The 10,000-nt window shown below is 36.3% G+C and overlaps 1 protein-coding gene across 2 annotated transcripts in view; it reads right to left on the bottom strand.

Annotated features, from left to right (window-relative positions):
• tspan4a (tetraspanin 4a) overlaps positions 1-10,000 on the bottom strand; it is a 101,815-nt gene that overhangs the window by 72,608 nt on the left and 19,207 nt on the right. The gene's annotated exons all lie outside the window — the stretch shown is intronic.

Below are 10,000 nucleotides of genomic sequence, written 5' to 3'. Positions count from 1 at the left end.
GTGTTTGTGTTTATACGAATTTCTATTAAAGATAAAATCAGATATAATTAAAAATTTAAATGAGGTTTTTTAATATTGAGGTTATAGAAATACAAGTAAAAAGGTTAATCTTGCTGTACTGGATTTAATGTTTATTTTTATTTCCATTTAATAGTAGTATTTTAATGGTAAAAAATAATAACCAAGATATAATTCACATTAATATTCAGAATATAAATGAAATCTAATGGCATTTTGCTCAGTAAATACAAAAGAGAAATCAAGAGGATGAAGGAATAAAGGACCATTTATCTTTTAGATGAATCTCACAATGCAAATATATTAAGACTATAATAAAACTCAACACAGTTAACGTCACCAACACAAAGCTGATCACAGAAAAACTGCAAGATTTTTCGGCCATCAGAGTGAAAGTGACGTCTAAATGAAATTCCTGCTTTTTTCCAGACGGTGCAGGATCATTAAAGATCAGTATCAGGTTTTTACACACAAACACACACACAGAATTTGGTTTGAAAATTTGAGCATCACTGGAATCCAGTATGTCCATTAACCCACCAACCGACCACACGCTACAGTATTCCATCAAAGATCATCAGATTCCTGCTGGACGCTTGTCTATGTCTAGAATCACACTTCACCCTGATGCTATATAATGTGTTATAAAATCATAAGGAAATACATAAAATACCATTACAATACATTAGGAATGTTACAAACCATTACAAGCCATTAGGGTCCAGTACAAACCATTAGAAAATATTACAAACCCATTACAAATCCAATTCCACCTGTTACAAAACTATTATGAACCACAGGCTTCAGACCGTTGATGATACTGAGCTGTTCAATATTCAGAAGCTGACCAGAATACAAAAATATGTGTGTGTGCGTTTGTGTGTGTGTGTGTCTGTGTGTGTCTGTGTTTGTGTGTATAAAACACTGATTTCCCAAAAGTGTGCCACAACAGGGACAATCTTTAATATTGAAATTAAATTGGCACATATTGCATTTGCAGTCTTTCTCCTGATTTATAAAAACCCAGTTACTCAGAACCGTGACTTCATTATCATCACCCAAATTATTTACATCTGCATTGTATAAATGATGAGATTAATTAAAACACACAGCATACAGAACATTAATGAACAGTATACATTTTGGATTCTGTTCAGATCCTCGAGTCATTTCAGAGTGTTCACGTTAAATGATTCATTCTGATTCACTCAGATTGTTTCACATGTATAGTTTACCTGGAAGCAGCAAACACTCCTACTGCATGCACTGAAACACTGGAAGTCAAAAGGCTGGTCATGATTATACACTGATTTGAACACTGCATCAATGAACAACAGAGAAGTGCAAGTTCGTCATGACTGAAATAATTCACTGAATACTCTGTACTGACTCCCTGAATGAGAGGAATCACTGATTTAATTCATTTAAAGACTGATCTACTGAACCTGAGAGGGGTGACAATCAACTGATTTAAGAACTGACTCAGTGAACAAAAAAAGGAGTGACTCATTCATTCGTTTAATAACCGACTCACTGAATAAGAGAAGACTTAATCATTCATTGATTTAAGAACTGACTAACTAAACAAGAGAGGAGTGACTCAATCAATTGATTTAAAAATGACTCAGTCATAACCAATAGATTCACCGGTCCAAACACTGACTGAATGAATGAGCGAAGAGTGGGTCATTATACAGAAGAGGAGTGAATCTCAGGTTATAGACTGAAGTTACTCACAGACTCAAACATTAGCTCATTTTAATTGCTAACATTAAAACAGCTAGTCAACATTACAGCCTTTCACAAGGTTCATAACGAGCTAGCTAACATTAGATCTTATATAGTATCTTTATAATCATTAGCTACAGTATGATGGCTAGTTCACATTAAACTTAATGAGCATGTTCCATAGCAAGCAAGCTAACATTATCTTAACTATAATGTTGTGTATTTAAAACAGTAGCTATCTAACCTGCAAAGACTGCATAAAAGTTTGGTTACAGTTTTTTTACTTAACACTAAACTAACAAGAAGCTCACTATTAATCTAGCCATTTAACATTAGCTGTGTATCTTGAAATCAATAACCAAGATCACTAACAAGCTAACTACTACAATGTCCTTAATATTTTTAGCCATGGTCAGGCTAGTTTAAAGAAAATTAACCTAAATGTTGTATTGGGTAATTTAACCAGTAGCCAGTTGTGCTAGCAAGTCAGTAGCTAAAATCATAGCAAGCTAGCTAGAACTGCTTAACTCATAAACATAGTTGCTAGCAGGCTAATTAACATTAACAGGGAAGAAATAAGCTAAGAAGAGCTAACTGAGCTCACTACAAGTTCATTTTAAATTAAAAACATTAGAAAGATTTGCTAGCAATCAAATTAACATTATATTAACTATAGAATTGTGTACTTGAAATTTAAATTCAGTAACAACATTTCGCTAGCAACATTAGCTATTAGCTAATACATAGAGTGTTTGTTAATGCTAGTTCACATTAAAATCATTAGCCAAGTGATTTTACCCTGAGCTATTATAATTAGCAAAGCTGGTACGCAGGTGACATAAAATCAAACCTTCATATTATTTGCTTGTGTATTTTAGACAATAGATCATTTCGCTATTAAGCTAGCTAACATTAAGTTAATTGCTGTACATTGTGGTAATAAAATGTGGTTAGCATTCGCTCCTGCACATTGTGGTTATTACTGGGTGATAAATGGACATTTTATTTTCATCCGCCTGCAGATTTCATCTTCATTCATCAGCACATTCTTGACATCAGGCTGTTTAGCGAGACGGTAAAATTTATCCAGCACTCGAGATAAACCAATGCTGTGTTTGTGTGAGGATGAGGATGAGGATGATGAGGAAGATGAGGGTCCACTTGAAAAAAACTAAATACTTTCAGAATGGACCTGAATGATAATAGAAGACAAATTGATCTAAACTCCTCCAGAGAGAACATTTTTGAAAAGGTGTTTAAGTGCTGGACAAAGTACGGAGTCTAAACAATTAAATTGCTCTGCAGTGTTTTCTGAAATAAAAAATGTGCTGCCTTTAGCTTTATTTTTAATGAATATTAATTAGTGTGTTAGTGGCTGTGGGTGAAATAAAATCTGTAGTGCGTTGGCTTAGGACTGCTTTGTGAGGAACAGTGTCTATTTCAAAACACTGATGCTGGCCTACAAAGCCAAAAACATAACATCTTCCTCTTACCTCAAAGCCCTCATCACTCCTCGCACTGCACCCCGCACCCTCCAATCTACAGCACTGCTCGACTGGTTCCACCATCTCTCAAGGTAAGAGGCAAGTTTACTACAAGACTCTTCTCTGTTCTGGCACCAAGGTGGTGGAATGAACTTCCCCTAGAGGTCCGGACAGCTGAGTCACTGGCGATTTTCAAGCAGCGGTTGAAGACCTACTTATTCAGGAAACACTTCAACTAGAACTTCTTTCCTTATCTTTTGCATTTAAAAAACAAAAACAAAAAAAAAACACCTTTGACACTTTTTCATTGTAACTTTGAACAAATGTTTTAAACTCATGGTATCTTAAGTATGTAACCTAGTGAGCCAGCATTAATGTATTCAATGCTAGAGACTTAAGCACTTATGTACGTCGCTCTGGATAAGGGCGTCTGCCAAATGCTGTAAATGTAAATGTAAATGTAAATATTTCAAGCTAAGCTCTTCGTCACTGTGCTGCTGTGTGTTTTTCTGCTTTAACACACCTGATTTAGCTCATTAACAGACAGATGATGAGTTGAAATGATCAAGAGAGGTGTAAATGAGAGAGAACACAACAATGCAGTGTGTGAGGTATAAAAAAACTGACCTTCATCAGCTCAGGCTTCCTGTGTGACCTTCAGATGAAGTCAAGGTCAGAGAGAGAGAGAGTTAATAGAAAACTGAAGCTGCTTACTCAGCTGCATGTGTGTGTGTGTGTGTGTGTGTGTGTGTGTGTGTGTGTGTGTGTGTGTGTGTGTGTGAGAGAGAGAGAGAGAGAGAGAGAGAGAGAGAAAGACAGTGTATGTGTGTTTGTGCGTGTGTGTGTCTTCTGCAATTGGACTGACACTAGATTTACAGTGCATTATGGGTACGAATGGCTCTATGTCACACTGTAAACACAGGCAAGGATGAGAAGGGACTGTGTCTGAGGACACGACTCAGGACGAGGGCATTAATGAATTCTGTACGTCTGTCTGTGCTGTAAAAATGAATTATACATTAATTAATCTACAGCTTCAGCAGCTAAAATAAAGTAAAGTAGCTGAAAGAATGAGGAAATAATTAATATAAAATGACTGTGGGCGATTTAAAGTGGCCTACTTACGGGGGGGGCAGAGAGAGAGGGGGCAATGGGAGAGAGAAAGAGAGAGAGAGACAGACAGACAGACAGACACACATGGAAAAACAGGAATGGAGGACAGAGAAGAGCAAGAGATAAATAAAGATATAAACAAAGAGATAAATAAGATATGAGACTAGATACAGTGAGACAAGATTAGATTCAGAGATAGAGAGAGAGAGTGACAGAAACTAGAATAAGAAAGAAAGAAAGAAAGAAAGAAAGAAAGAAAGAAAGAAAGAAAGAAAGAAAGAAAGAAAGAAAGCTGTTGGGTTCTACATAGCTTTTCCCCAGAAGAACAACCTGAAAACAATTAATGATTAAACTCTTCAGAAAACATTAAAACATAGAGAGGATATTTAGGGGTCTAATACTTTTGCACACTACATTTAGTCTGTATGTCTCCTTTGTCCTGTGTATTTTTTTACTCATCCTAAATACGCCGTGTTTCACTAAATTGTCTCTCAGTCAGAATCGACAGCTTGGTGAAGATGATGATGATGGATCTTTTTTTTTCCAGCAGAATGCACTCGGGTTCTGATCCTCCGCATCACCGCCACCGCCGCCGCCGCCGCAGGCGCTGATTGATAATGATTGCGGAGGGAATTATCTGATAATTTCAAAAATAACAGCTAGCATACAAATAAGCTGCACTAAAAGCTCGAACAAAGGATTTCTATCAGCTGTCGAATACTAAACTCCTGTTTCAGTCTGTTAATATTTACTATTAACTAAGAACCTCATCATTAAAGAAATCCTCACAGGAGGATCAACACTGTCAGATACTGAAAAACACCTTCAAATATTTAGATTTATTCTAAAATGCCATTTACTAAGTATTTAATTCCTATCCATTTTACCTTGTGCACAACTTTATAGAATGAATTAAAATTATTTAATATGATATACATATAAAAGATAGATAGATAGATAGATAGATAGATAGATAGATAGATAGATAGATAGATAGATAGATAGAAAAATAGATAGATAGATAGATAGATAGATAGAAAGATAGATAGATAGATAGATAGATAGATAGATAGATAGATAGATAGATAGATAGATAGATAGATAGATAGATAGATAGATAGATAGATAGATAGATAGATTTATTAGATAGATAGATAGATTTATTAGATAGATAGATATATAGATAGATAGATAGATAGATAGATAGATTTATTTATTAGATAGATAGATAGATAGATAGATAGATAGATAGATAGATAGATAGATAGATTTATTAGATAGATAGATAGATAGATAGATAGATAGATAGATAGATAGATAGATAGATAGATAGATAGATAGATAGATAGAAAAATAGATAGAAAAATAGATAGACAGATAGATAGATAGATTTATTAGATAGATAGATAGATAGATAGATAGATAGATAGATAGATAGATAGATAGATGATAGATAGATAGATAGATAGATTTATTTATTAGATAGATAGATAGATAGATAGATAGATAGATAGATAGATAGATAGATAGATATACTTATTAGATAGATAGATAGATAGATAGATAGATAGATAGATAGATAGAAAGATAGAAAGAAAGATATATAGATAGATTTATTTATTAGATAGATATATAGATAGATAGATATATAGATAGATAGATAGATAGATAGATAGATAGATAGATAGATTTATTAGATAGATAGATAGATAGATAGATAGATAGATAGATAGATTTATTAGATGTATAGATGTATAGATAGATAGATAGATAGATAGATAGATAGATAGATAGATTTATTTACTAGATAGATAGATAGATAGATAGATAGATAGATAGATAGATAGATAGATAGATTTATTTACTAGATAGATAGATAGATAGATAGATAGATAGATTTATTAGATAGATAGATAGATATATAGATAGATAGATATATAGATAGATAGATAGATAGATAGATAGATAGATAGATAGATAGATAGATAGATAGACAGATAGATAGATAGATTTATTTATTAGATAGATAGATAGATAGATAGATAGATAGATAGATAGATAGATAGATATTCAAATGTTTACAAAATGTTTAAAATCTACAACAGATCAATCAGTAAGTTTAAATAAATATATTTTGATTATTTTTTTAATCCTAAATGTAATATAATCAAAGCAGCAAGAAAATTATTTTCTGTCTAAAATACTAATTTGTATAGTCATATGTTTATTTAGAATATTTCTCAGCTCAGATGTTTCTCATACAAATAGTGAAACAAACCACTAACACTTATAAACTATATTAAAAAAGAAATAAATAAAAATCAGTGTGTGTGTTGATTGTATGTGTGTGTTGATTGTATGTGTGTGTGTTGATTGTATGTGTGTGTGTTGATTGTGTAAAACCGCTCCACACTGAAAGCGACGTCAGCGAATAAAGGCTCTGGGTGAAAACCATTAGCCTTGAGATGAAAGTAAATGTTCAGCACACTTTCATCAACAACGTCAACAACGACATGAAACAAATTCCCTCACAGAGACGTTTCCTCTCCTCAGGAACCTTTGTGAGATTTCATTACTGACGTTCTGTTCATTTTACACCGTTAAGTTACGCCGAATAAAAGATAAACGTTTATTCTGACTTCATCTCATGATCATTTGGAGCTCTGAGATTGTTTACATTATTTTTATCTCTAAAGATGTTTCACTCAAGACGATTTACTGAAAGTGTGAAGATGTTGTGGGTGAACAATAAACCGGAGAAAGATTTTAACGCGAGACTTTCCTTCACTGCAGATTTTATTTTTCACTGTATATTTGTACTGAGATCAAACACCATGGAATGTGAATCGATCTGCTCCAAATATTCAGATTTCTATCAAAGTATCTTGTTCGCCTCACACCTCCAGGGTTGGGGTTTCGATTCCTGCCTCCACCTTGTGTGTGTGGAGTTTGCATGTTCTCCCCGTGCCTCGGGGGTTTCCTCCGGGTACTCCGGTTTCCTCCCCCGGTCCAAAGACATGCATGGTAGGTTGATTGGCATCTCTGGAAAATTGTCCGTAGTGTGTGATTGCGTGAGTGAATGAGTGTGTGTGTGTGTGTGCCCTGTGGTGGGTTGGCACTCCGTCCAGGGTGTATCCTGCCTTGATGCCCGATGACGCCTGAGATAGGCACAGGCTCCCCGTGACTTGAGATAGGCACAGGCTCCCCCGTGCTGATTTTGTACGTTTGTCCACTGACAAAGAAAGCATCAGTCTATAATTTTAATGGTAGGTTTATTTTAACAGTGAGAGACAGAATAATAACAAAAAAATCCAGAAAAATGCATTACAAAAAAAAGTTATAAAATGGTTTGCATTTTAACGAGTGGAATAAGTATTTGACCCCTTCGCAAAACATGACTTAGTACTTGGTGGCAAAACCCTTGTTGGCAATCACAGAGGTCAGACATTTTTTGTACTGTAGTTGTCCAGCAGGTTTGCACACGTCTAAGGAGAGATTTTATCTGACTCTTCCAGAGTCTTCTCTAGAGACTGACTAGACTGTTCCAGGGCCTTAATGTGCTTCTTCCTGAGCCACTCATTTGTTGCCTTGGCTCTATGTTTTGGGTCACTGCCATGCTGGAATACTCATCCATGACCCATTTTCAATGCCCTGGCTGAGGGAACGAGGTTCTCACCCAGAATATGATGGTACATGGACCTGTCCATCGTCCTTTGATGCAGAGAAGTTGCCCTGTCCCCTTAGCAGAAAAACACCCAAAGCATAATGTTTCCACCTCCATGTTTGACGGTGGGGATGGTGTTCTTGGGACCTTAGGCAGCAGTCCTACTCCAAACATGCGAGTTGAGTTGATGCCAAAGAGCTTGATCTCATTCTGACCACAACACTTTCATCCAGTTCTCCTCTGAATCATTCAGATTTTCATTGACAAACCTCATATAGTGGGAGGGCACGGAGGCTTAGTGGTTAGCACATTCGCCTCACACCTCCAGGGTTGGGGGTTCAATTCCCGCCTCCTCCTTGTGTGTGTGGAGTTTGCATGTTCTCCCCCTGCCTCGGGGGTTTCCTCCGGGTACTCCGGTTTCCTCCCCCGGTCCAAAGACATGCATGGTAGGTTGATTGGAAAATTGTCCGTAGTGTGTGACTGTGTGAGTGAATGAGAGTGTGTGTGTGTGCCCTGTGATGGGTTGGCACTCTGTCCAGGGTGTATCCTGCCTTGATGCCCGATGACGCCTGAGATAGGCACAGGCTCCCTGTGACCCGAGGTAGTTCGGATAAGCGGTAGATGATGAGTGAATGAATGAACTTCATATAGTCCTGTACATGTGCTTTCTTGAGCAGGGGCACCTTTTAGGTGTGTATGCGAATAAACTATTGTCACCTTCTCACCAAGCTGCTTGGCGATGGTCTTGTAGCCCATTCCAGACTTGTGTTGGTCTACAATCTTGGACAAGTCTTTGGTCTTGGTGGAGAGTTTGGAATCTGATTGATTGATTGCTTCTTGTGGACATGTGGACATGTGTCCCTTTAAGAGAGTGCTCCTAATCTCAGCTCGTTACCTGGATAAAAGACATCTGGGAGCCAGAAATATTGCTGATCGATAGGGGATCAAATACTTATTTCACTCATTAAACATTTTTAATGCGTTTTTCTGGATTTCTTTTAGTCTCTCAATGTGAAAAAGAAACCTACCATTAAAATTATAGACTAATCGTTTCTTCGTCAGTGGGCAAATGTACAAAATCAGCAGGGGATCATATCATTTTCTTCCCTCACTGTATTAACAAATAAGGACCACGTGTTGGTGGTGATTCGTCTTCATCGAGACCGATTTGGTTTGGGCTTCATGAAGTCTCGCTGAACAAACTGTCAGTGTGTTTACAAGCAACCAAACAGTCTGTCAGTGTTTTAAAAGCCTTCATTTAAACACCTCGATCGATCTGAATTGAGCGGTGTAGACCTGAAATAATCCAGAAAAGTGGCTATATGTTTAGGGTGAATACACAGTAAACTGTACATTACGAATCCGCAACCAACTGATGATCAGTGAAAATGGTGCACGTCTCATCAGGGTCAGTTACACAGCTGGACATCATGTCCATAGTTTAGTTTGATGCTAAAACTCATATTTGAATCACATAAAGAACTTTCTTGCAGGCTTTCTGGAGGATCATTTCCATTCAGTATTTGTATCTGTTTAGAATAAATGATCTTCTCAGTCTGAAAGTGTAATGAGTTTCATTCCTACAGGATAAATCCCCATCAGTAAAGAGGTGTGGTGACTGCAGGGCCGTCTGCGAAGTCATTATTTTTTTTTTTGTACCTTCCTACAATATTTTCTAACAAATTTATTTGGTCCCACTTCCCTAAATATATACACATGAAACAGACAATCAAAAAATTCTATCTATTATTTTCCATCGTCATGTTGAGCATCATCAGTGTTTGTCTCCTGAGCTTTAGTCTAGTTGAAAAAAACACAAGAGCTCTTCGTTCTTAGTAATGAATTCATATTATAGAAGATAAACAAGAGAGTTGAACACACACGTGACGTTTTGAATGTTTCAGATGCTCAGATATTTCATCCTGAGTTGATGACGTTCTCAGTCTAGTTCATAAACGTTTTGCCCAAATGAGATGACGTGAAGACTTCCATC

Source organism: Tachysurus vachellii, chromosome 9, assembly GCF_030014155.1.
Source record: "Tachysurus vachellii isolate PV-2020 chromosome 9, HZAU_Pvac_v1, whole genome shotgun sequence".
NCBI lineage: Eukaryota > Metazoa > Chordata > Actinopteri > Siluriformes > Bagridae > Tachysurus > Tachysurus vachellii.
The sequence above is the reverse complement of the archived record's forward strand: the minus strand, read 5'-3'. Positions and strand labels throughout refer to the sequence as shown.